Source organism: Mauremys reevesii, linkage group 12 (genome assembly GCF_016161935.1).
Source record: "Mauremys reevesii isolate NIE-2019 linkage group 12, ASM1616193v1, whole genome shotgun sequence".
NCBI lineage: Eukaryota > Metazoa > Chordata > Testudines > Geoemydidae > Mauremys > Mauremys reevesii.
This window is the reverse complement of record NC_052634.1, coordinates 51,609,594-51,620,627: the sequence shown is the minus strand read 5'-3', so window position 1 is coordinate 51,620,627 and position 11,034 is coordinate 51,609,594. Positions and strand designations below refer to the sequence as shown.

The 11,034-nt window shown below is 50.8% G+C and overlaps 1 non-coding gene across 1 annotated transcript; it reads right to left on the bottom strand.

The window, feature by feature from the left end:
- Nucleotides 1-8,894: 8,894 nt before the first annotated feature.
- TRNAK-CUU lies at nucleotides 8,895-8,967 on the bottom strand. Its single transcript has one exon. It is a non-coding gene; the product is annotated as a tRNA-Lys (tRNA).
- Nucleotides 8,968-11,034: the final 2,067 nt, after the last annotated feature.

The window sequence follows — 11,034 nt, the reverse complement described above, 5'->3', positions numbered from 1 at the left end:
CGCCTGGGGGCGGCAGGTGGGGCCAAGGGAGTGACCCGGTCCCAAAACTGCTGGAGCCCCACGGGCAAGACCTGGGGACCAGGACTGCCAGTCAGACAAACACCTTTAAGAGGAGGCGTCCCTCTCCCTGTCAAAAACTGATCTTCCTCCTTCAGTTCAGTGACAGCCTGAATTGTTCCTTATCCCGCCAGAGCCGGAGGATTGAAAGCAGCAACATCAAACCCCTGTGCAGCTAGCAGGAATGGACATAAACATTCCCTGGTATCTGAGGAGATGTTCAGCTTTGCCCTTGGTCAACTACAAGGCTAAAGGGAAAGGAGGTGGTGCCAGATATTGAAACACGACACATCATAGTTATGCCCATGGTGGCTGCAAAATTTTTTGACGTACTTCTTCTTATCAGCAGTGTATTGTTTTCTCTGGAGCCTAGGCCTTGACCAAGAAATTTTTACTTTGCTAAAATAATCGACTGCCCCTGGTGAAGACAATGGACTTGACACCCACTGGGGTGTCCCTACACAGGTACAAGTACTAACAACAGTGGCTGCCTTTTAGCCATAGGTTTTAATCGGGGCAATAAATTGAAACAACCCCCTGTTAAATCATTTCCCAGCCCGAGTCCTTCACCCACATTCCCTAGAGCATTGGGCCACCATGTGGACGTTTCATTTCCGACCTCAGTTTCACACAGAGACAAAATTTCCTTTGCACAGATCCATAAACAGCAAAACCTCCCTGTGTCTCTGGTCTGAGCCAGGGCATTCGATGCCAGGGAACCTTTTTCTCCTGCAATGGCAACGGTCAGACTGAGGGGTCATGGCACCTGCATCCCTGCCAGGGAGATATTGGCTCGGCTCTTTCTTTCTGCTGCTGTTGTTAGTCCAGGAAACATCAGGGATAGAATGCAAGGCTGAGTTCACGCGCCAGCCCTCTGAAAAATTTCAGTGCCCCAGAGAAATCCTGCCCCCTGCTATTGGAACGATGTGCTGGAGATTTGACTAGGAAAGGGACTGTCTGAATTGTCAGTGAGGGGAATGAACAACAATCTACAGCAATGTTGATCACACAAACACACTCTCATCCTGCTCCAGCTGGAAGGGAAATGGGCAGGAATTCTCGCTGTTCAGCCCAGGACACACTTACTCTGATGCGCAGCCGTGAGTGGGCTGGGGAAGCTGGTCTGGGCAAACAATTTGAAGTGACAATTCAGTGAGAACAGAATCATCATGCAGTGAAATGCATGTATGTTAAGTAGTTGTGGTTGAGTGGTTAAGGTGATGGACTAGAAATCCATTGGGGTCTCCCTGTGCAGGTTCAAATCCTGCCAACTGCGCAAGTGCTGTGCTGCTGTTGTTATTATTGTAGTCTTAGTGCCTGAGCATCCACAGTGGGAACTGGAGATAAATCTAGTTTCACTCTGTTGACACTTAGAATGCTGCTGTGGCACTGCTATAGCACTTTGGAGTAGACAGTGACTGGAGGGATTTTCCCATCCCTGTAATAGCTGCATGGACAGAACAATTCTTCCTTTTCTTTAGCATGATCTAACCCAGGCTTAGGTCACCTTAACTATATGGGTTTGTGGGGGGGTCACACCCTGGGAGACATCGCTTTGTCAGTTCAGTGCCCAGCGTACACCAGCCCTTAGATCCCTCTTGGTATTTCAATGCAGGCACTGACCTGTGAGAGGAAAACATCAGCTCACAAACACAGAGACTGAATTTCCCACTTTTAATCTCGCTGCACTTTCCAGAAAGTCACAAAATTCAATTCATTCTTGCTAGTGTTGGTGGCACCAGGCATGACCCAGTGTTGACAGAGGGGTGGAAAATGACAGTGCCAATGAAAGCTCCCTGTATTAGGCCTCTGCTTGTTCGAACCACGTCCATGTTTAAACTTTAATTAACTCCACAGGCTAGATGGAAAGAATGGAATGTGTGGCAACTAGTTATCAGTACCAGGAGGCAATTATACAGCCTGCTTGCACCTGGCTAAAGGGAGTGAAACAGAATGACCGGTCAAGAAAAGTTACTAACGAGATAATATGTTTTTTGCCAAGTATGATCTAACCTGTTTAGAGTAATTGCTGCTTCATAATGTATTTGCTGTATGGGAACTGAAAAGGAGGGAGAAGAGGGGGGGGGGCTGGGCATTGGGGGTAATAGACATGCTTAGCTAAGATCATGTATAAAGACAGAGAGCTGCTTGTCTGGGGTGTGCTTGATCTGAGGTGTGTTCCTCCAAGCATCCTGCGCTTTGAGATCTCAAATAAATCTTTTTTTGCTTCTCCACCCTGGTGTGTCTAATTGGAGCGAGGCACTCCGGGCAATGAATCACTGTTGCTGTAGCCTCAGGCCTTTTTGTGCCGGCAACAGTTTTGGCGTCCCTGGGTGGGCTTGAGGCTAAATTTAGCCTTGCCCGGACCCCTCCTGGAGGTCGACGGATTGCGGCGACGACCGATGCCCAGCGCGCACCGGTGACTTCATCGGGGGCCTCGGCGGAGACGCGGTGTGGTCGACCCCGGAGGGCACTACGGTGCAACGCGCTCAGATAGTGGAGAAGCAGCTGCGGGCGACGGTGGGGAACCGGTCTCGTGAATAAGGTAGGAACAGTCCAGTGCTGTTAACCTTTTGTTTGCCTGTTAAGACCTGGGGACGCCCAGTGTCTTCCCATAGGTATGGGGCAGGGACAGAGTACAGGCAGGGTACGGTGTACACCCTTAGAATGCATTCTGATGAATTGGAAAGTGTTTGAAAAAGATCCATTGACTAAAAGTAAACTGAAAAGATTCTGTACAGTAAACTGGCCTCAGTATCAGCTAGAGGGCCAGGAAAGGTGGCCACCGGAGGGATCACTTAATTATAGCACGATCCTTCAATTAGCTTTGTTTTGTCAGCGAATGAATAAGTGGAATGAATTTATGTATGCACAGTTGTTTATGTTGTTGAGAGATAGGTCAGATCTGTTGCAAGAGTGTAATCTGACTCCGACAGGCTCGGCAGTCACTGTTGTTAGTTCCCCGAACCTCTCCCCGGTTGTAATGGCAGAGTCGGTGTCCCCTTCGGCTCCTACACCCCCACCGTATAAAGACCAGGTGCCTCAGGTTTCAGAGATTGCTCCTTCAGTGGGACTTTATCCGTTGATTACTGAGACTGTGGTGGCTCGCCCGGGAGCAGAGGGGCGCCGGGCCACTACTATGCTAGTTTACTCACATGTGCCTTTTAACCCAGTGGACTTAGCAGCCTTTAAGGCACAGGCAGGGGAATTCTCCACGAATCCCAGCAAGTTTATTTCGGTTTTTGAGGGATGTTTTGCCAGTCACAAGCCTGACTGGGATGACTGTAATATCCTTATGAGGACCCTGTTGTCTGAAGTGGAGAGGAATCAGGTTATAGCTAAGGCAAGGGAAGAAGCACAACTAAGGCATGATCGGGATCCAGCTAATGTTGCCACTCCTGCCAATATGGTCCCCCTAGCAGATCCTAGGTGGAATCCTAATGAGCCTAATGGTCAGACCCGCCTCACTGTGTACAAGGAGCTGCTCTTGCTAGGACTCCGACGCTCAGCTGTTCGCCATAACAATTGGGCTAAACCTTATGAGCTCATACAGGAGCCTAAGGAAAGTCCGGTCGCTTTTCTGCAGCGCATCCGGGATGCCATTCGGCAACACACTAATGCAGACCCTGATAATGCAGCAACTGAGGCAATTATAAAAGGTATCTTTACCAGCCGTGCTGCCCCTGACATTAAAAGGAAATTGCAGAAAAAGGAGGATTTGATGGGCATGTCTGTGGCACAGATTTTGGAAACTGCAAACAAGGTTTACAGCCTTAGAGAGGGAGAGAAGGAAAAAAGGCAAGTGAAGATGATGGTTGCAGCAGTACAGGCCAGTGACAAGAGGAAGTTTCAGGAAGGTGGTGGAAGGGGCCGGGGAATGAGAGGTCGTGGACGTGGGCGCCCTGGCTCACAGGAAAGGCGTTTGGGTCGCAATCAGTGTGCCATATGCCGGAAGGAGGGACACTGGAAAAATGAGTGCCCCGAGAGGGAAGATACCCCTATGATGGCAGCAGAGAATCAAGACTAGGGGTGTCAGGGGAGACGGACTATCCTGCCCCCGGAACCCCGAGTAAAAATGCGGGTGGGAAATTCTGAAATAGACTTTTTAGTAGACTCTGGAGCAGCTCGAACCGCTGTAAATCAACCCCTCCAGCTGCCCGTGGCAGATTCCCTCACTGTGGTTGGCGCTACAGGAAAAGGAATCAAATGTCCAGTGTATGCCCCAGCAGAATGTGCTTTGGGAGACAGAACTCTCTCCCACAAGCTGGTTTACCTCCCCGACTGCCCAACGCCTCTACTGGGACGGGATCTGCTTTGTCGCTTAGGTGCCACCCTGCACTTCACCCAAGATGAAATCACCCTCACCTTGCCCCCAGAGAATGCCTGGATAATGACTCTTGCAGTTGAGCCCTCAGCCATGCAAGCCCCAGAGTGGAGCCAGTGGGAGGACCAGGTTTTTCCTCTAGTATGGGCATCGGGGGTCCCAGGAAAGGCAGCACATCACACCCCCATTAAAGTTCAGCTCCTGCCAGGAAAAGGTCCGGTGCGGATCAAGCAGTATCCGATCAAGAGGGAGGCCAGAGAAGGGCTGCAGGAAACTATAAATCAGTTTCTGAAGTACGGGGTACTGCGAGAATGCCAGTCAGCCTGGAACACCCCCATCCTGCCTGTTCGAAAGCCCAATGGCACCTATCGGCTGGTCCAGGACCTGAGGGCAGTTAATGAACGGGTTAAGACTCTGCACCCCCTTGTTCCAAACCCCTATACACTGTTGGCATCTATAGGAGGGCAGTACACCCACTTTTCAGTCCTAGACCTGAAAGATGCTTTCTTCACAATTCCGGTCGACACACAATCTCAGGAGATTTTCTCCTTCGAGTGGGAAGACGACCGAAGGGTTAAAAAAAACAGCTTTGCTAAACTGTGTTAGCACAGGGATTTAAGAACTCCCCTACGCTGTTCGGCCAGGCTCTGGCCAAAGACCTGGAGGAGTGGAATACTCCGGACAGGATTCTCCTCCTGCAGTATGTGGACGACCTGTTAATAGGGGCGGTGGGATTAACCCCTTGCCTCCACGCCACTGTGAGCCTCCTGAACTTTGTTGGACTCAGAGGATACCGGGTAGCTCAGAGCAAGGCTCAAATTGCCCTCTCAGAAGTACAGTACTTAGGATTTCACATAAGACAGGGGGAGAGATAGCTTTCAAATGAAAGGAAGGAAGCAATCTGTCAGATTCCTGTCCCAAGCAATCGTAAACAGCTCAGGGCTTTTCTGGGCATGGCAGGCTTTTGCAGAATATGGATCCCAGAGTTTGGACTGTGGGCTAAGCCCTTGTATGAATGTGTTAAGGGAATGGATCACGACCCCTTTCACTGGTCCTCAGAAGCTGACAAGGCATTTAAAGTATTAAAGAGAAAGCTAATGGAAGCCCCGGCACTCGGCCTGCCTGACCTTTCTAAGCCGTTTCAACTGTATGTGCATGAAAGAAAAGGAGTAGCCCTGGGAGTGCTTACTCAATTATTAGGCACTTGGAAATGTCCTGTGGCATATTTCTCTAAACAACTGGATCAAGTTGCCAAGGGGTGGCCAGCTTGCCTGTGAGCTGTCGCGGCAACTGCCCTAGTGCTTGGTGAAGCAGAGAAACTGACTTTGGGGGGGACTGTGCAGGTGTATACCCCTCATATGGTTCAAGCCCTGCTGGACACTAAGGGTGGTCTCTGGCTCACGCAGGCTCGGGTAGCTCGGTACCAGGCTAAACTCCTAGAAAATCCTGAAGTTACCCTGCAGACCTGCCCCTCCCTCAACCCAGCCACTATGTTACCAGAAACAGAGGAGCAGGAACATGACTGTTTAGAAATCATAGATGCCAAGTACTCGCTGAGTGTTTAGTCTGTCAAAAGAACAACCCTCGACCAGGAGTGTCAGTGCCACCAGCCACTCTGGAACCTACCCCAGGGCCAGGATTGGTGTGGCAAGTAGACTTCACTGAATTCCCCCGGACCCAAGGGTTCAGGTACCTCCTTGTCATGGTGGATCGATTCAGCGGATGGCCTGAAGCCTTCCCATGCCGAAACAACACTGCCAGAACAGTGGCTCTCAAGTTTGTCAAGGAGATCATTCCTCGCTTTGGACTCCCCCAGTGGATGGAATCTGACAATGGAACACACTTCACATCGCAAGTCATTCAGGGGATTTCGGATGTTCTACAGATCACCTGGAAGCTCCACACTCCATGGCGACCACAGGCCAGTGGAGTAGTGGAACGTACTAATCAGACACTGCCGGCATCTCTCAAAGGTCTGCCAAGAGGCTTCTCTTCGGTGGCCTGATGCCTTACCCTTGTTTTGCTCCGAGTTCGTGCTCTCCCAAAGGGCAGGTTAGGGCTTAGTCCCTTCGAGATTATGTTTGGGAGGGCATGGCCTATGAATGGTACACCGGTTCTGTTAGGGGAGTGGGAGGTAGGCTGCGGTTTCTTATCTCAGTACATGTGCTCTCTGTCTGCTGTTCTCTGTTCTCTCCACAGGTATACCAAAGATTTGCAGCCTCTCCCGCTGGATGCCCCTGTCCACTCCCTGCAGCCTGGTGACTCCGTTCTCGTTCGTACCTGGAAGGACGAGCCTCTCCAAGAGAAGTGGAAGGGACCTCACACCGTCCTGCTGATCACCCACACAGCAGCAAAGGTCGAGGGATACAAGAACTGGATCCACTACTCCCGTCTGAAAGCAGTGCCAGCTCCTGAACGGTGGACCGTCCAACCTGCGGAGAAGACTGCCAACGACGATCTGGGACTTAAGCTGTTATTCAGGCGACAGTAAGGCCTGCTGGGAATGCCCTGTGACCCCTTTGGACAGTTACAGCGCACTCCCCGTGAACACTCAGAGCGTTGGCTGTGTTTATTTTCACAGGGCCAGCCTAACCTGTGGGCTTGGTCCCTTTTGTTTTTAATCTGCTTGTTGCTAGTAGTAGTAATTTTGTGGGTATTTGGGGAATTGTAATTGTTAGGCCTTAGGATCACTTGCCCAGTATGGATCCAGGCCTAGGGTTTGCCACAATGTTACTCTTTGCTATGGGAACACTCCTCTCGTTAACTCCCGTTTCTCCCCAGGCACATGCGGGATGGAGGGGAATCCCTAACAAATTAGAGTCAAATACGTATGAGAACCTGAAGATCAGTTTTGCCCAAGAGTTTAATCTCTCTAACTGCTCCTCCGTAAACTTTGTACCCCCCGTGCCCCGAAGGTCCCTATGTACCCTCTCATTGACAGCCCCAGCTCCATAGAACTCAATTATGTTTTGTCCACAGTATATGAGAACACTCAGCCAAAGGTTTGTTGAGTATTCTCAAAGGAGGGAATTGTTGGTGGCACCAGGCATGGCCCAGTGTTGACAGAGGGGTGGAAAATGACAGTGCCAATGAAGGCTCCCTGTATTAGGCCTCTGCTTGTCCGAACCGCGTCCATGTTTAAACTTTAATTAACCCCACAGGCTAGATGGAAAGAATGGAATGTGTGGCAACTAGTTATCAGTACCAGGAGGCAATTATACAGCCTGCTTGCACCTGGCTAAAGGGAGTGAAACAGAATGACCTGTCAAGAAAAGTTACTAACGAGATAATATGTTTTTTGCCAAGTATGATCTAACCTGTTTAGAGTAATTGCTACGTTATAATGTATTTGCTGTATGGGAACTGAAAAGGAGGGAGAAGGGGGGGGGAGGGGGGAGCTGGGCATTGGGGGTAATAGACATGCTTAGCTAAGATCATGTATAAAGACAGAGAGCTGCTTGTCTGGGGTGTGCTTGATCTGAGGTGTGTTCCTCCAAGCATCCTGCGCTTTGAGATCTCAAATAAACCTTTTTTTGCTTCTCCACCCTGGTGTGTCTAATTGGAGCGAGGCACTCCGGGCAACGAATCGCTGTTTGCTGTAGCCTCAGGCCTTGTGCCGGCAACACACCCAACAAAATTAATTATACAGCAGACAGAAACAATCACAGAACCAGACAGAGACCATGCAAAGAAACATACAAAACAATACAGAAGGGAGGCTTTCACAACTACATCTATACAGACAAGGGTTTTCCAGCTGTGTCTATTGATAAGGGAGTTCTTGCCAGACAGGATGCTACCAAACTAAGTTTCCCTTTCTCTGGAGGTGATGGAATATCAGGGCAGGATTGTATTCCTAACAGCGCAATAGCACCTTATTTCAATGTGACTAGTTGGGAATGTGTGAATGTGACCATACACTTCCCAGCTTATGGCTGCCTTTGCTGCTTAGCCGAAGAACCAGGCCTCAGACTGTCACAGTAAGAGAAGGCCATTACACAGACAGGCAGTGATTTTTTATTCTTTCTTTTATAGCTCTATAACTAGCTAAGTGATAAAAATACACCTAAATTCTTAAAGTACAGGCCTTTGCAGACTGGCCTGAATCTCTGTATCCTAACAGTCCTCAAGGTCAAGCAGCCTCTGGGTAAGGGGGTGGGGACTCAGATCCTTCCACTGGCCAATTCCACCAGGGTCGTGTATAAACCAGGGAAGTTCCCCACAATAGCCAGACCAGATGCCCCCTGTACACTTGTGCTCTGTCCTCATTGCTTCTCTCTCTCCCTTCCCCCCATCTCTGCTGCTCCCCCATTGGGCTTTCTCAGCACCTGGCCCCACAGCACTTCCTGGCAGCCAGAGACTGCACTTTCTGCACCTGCTCCTGGGGATGTGGCTTCTCTCCTGATTGCTAAGGAAAGGAACCTTTCCAGGAAATGGCCACAGCTTCTGGGTATCTGCATGTGGTTGTGAACAGAGTTTGGCTCCTGGCACACCAGGCAACTTAAAAGCTGAGCACCCAGACAGGGCCTTGAACCCTGGACCCTCAGGTTAAGAGTCTGACACTCTACCAACTGAGCTACCTGGGCTCCCTCATTACACTGCCTGGCCTGTCAGTGTGGCTAACTTGGAGCTTTGGCCTCTCCCCATTGCCCCTGGGGACTGTCAGTCGCTGGGTCCTGATTTCCCATTGGCCCTTTCCCCTTCTATTGGTGCTGGGAACTAGCCAACCAAACCCCCCACTAAGTTTTAGTAAGGGGCCAACAGTCCCTTACATGAGCCAGCCCCGTGAGGGTCACCAATGTGCAGATAAAGCAGCAGAAGCTGGTCCCATGGTGTAACAGGAAGCACTCAGGACTCTGAATCCTGCAATCTGAGTTAAAATCTCAGTGGGACCTTGTATTGGCTTGTGGTAAAGCCCTGAAGCTCACAGTGCTCAACTTCCCTGTCTCCAGCTGTGCAAGAGCCAATCTTTCCCCTCCTGCTGGGTAACCTGCCCACCGGAGCCAGGTCTTGGGTTGTTTGGCCACCTGGCACTTGAAGGAAGGAGGGCCAAGGCCAGGCTTGATAGTCAGGGCTAGGCAGGAGGGAAGCAGAGTCCCAGGCTGGAGCCCAACACACCTCTCCTCCTCTGGGCACCTAGAGCAGAGGCGGCTGGTGCTGACAGCTCCAAGGGAAGGTTTAAAAGCCACAGAGCAACTGAGGGTGGGGCAAAAGAAGGAGAGGACCATGCCTATGTGTGGCCAGCAGACGGCCACAAAGACACCCGGCCAGCCTGCTCCCTGCTATGCCAACCCCCCACTGAAGACGTGCTTAATCCATTTGCTGATCAGGAGGAAAACTTGTCAAAATCTGTGTGCGAGGAGAGGCTGCACCTACAGAAACCAGGGCAGAATCAAACCCTGCTTGTGCCGGGGGCTGCACAGACACAGAGAAAGTCCCTGCTCCAGCTGAAATCAGGCCCCGTTGGGCCAGGCGCTGCCCAGACACAGCGAGAGACAGGCCCTGCCCCAGAGAGTTTACAGGCTCCATACCCAAAAAGTGGGAGAAGAAACAGACCCAGTGTCACACAGCAGCACTGAGAATAAAACCCAGGAGTCCTGGCTCCTCCTGCTCTAACCACTAGACCCCACTTTGCTCCCAGAGTTGGGGACAGAACCCAGGAGTCCTGGCTCCCCAAAGGGGTGGGAGTGGGATGTAGTGGTTAGAGGAAAAGATGATGGATGTCAGGACTCCTAGGTTCCACTCCCAGTGCTGGGGTTAGAGTGGAGTCTCATAGCTTAGCACAGGTGGGGCTGGGAGCCAGGACTCCTGGGTTCTTCCTATACCCCCCGAACCATCTTGCACAGCAGGAGGGAGGCTGGGCAGGAAGCGGTGATGGGGTGAAAACTATCAAGAAATGCAAATCCTCGAAGGAGCCTGTGCCAGAATCCGGGTGGTGCAGAAACCACAGCCCCAACCCCACCTCTGATCCCCCCTTGGTTGGCACTGGATTGTGCCCCCTGTGCCCCCAATCGGCCCCCTGCAGGGAATAGCCATGGGGGGCAAGGCATAGCCATAGTGCTGGGCCCCCCATCCAATTGAAGTATTCAGTGTCGCAGTGACCCAAGGTGTGTGCACAGAATGGGGATGGGGTGTGTGGGTATCAAGAGTGGGACTGGGGGGAGCGAGGATCAACACTTTGTCACTGGCAGATCATGTTGGTCCCAGGGTAATTTCGGGGTGTTCTGATTTCCCACTCAGCCGGGGGGCTCCCCTCTGGGCTGAGGAGCCCTGGGGTGGGCGGGTGCAGGAGTAGTGCATAATATGAGGTGTCCTATCATGGTTACTCCGATCACATTATGACATAATAGAATAGCTGAAATAGTCTATTTGATTTGTATTTTTTTATTTTGCAATTGTTAAGAGCAGCAACTACTTAGCTCAGACTGAAGCATCTTATCTAATGTTTGTGATCTAAGTGTCTCCCCTCTGTGTGTGATGAGACAATTTAACACACTCTGACAAACAGGAGATGCTTTTGTTTGGCAACAAAATATTTTTGCAAAGAACTTTCATCCCACTTGTTTTGATTTTGAGAAACAAACTGGTTTAGTCTGAAGGGGATTTTCTGACATTGAGCAGGCGCATTGTGTCCCATGACACCCGCCCGCTAT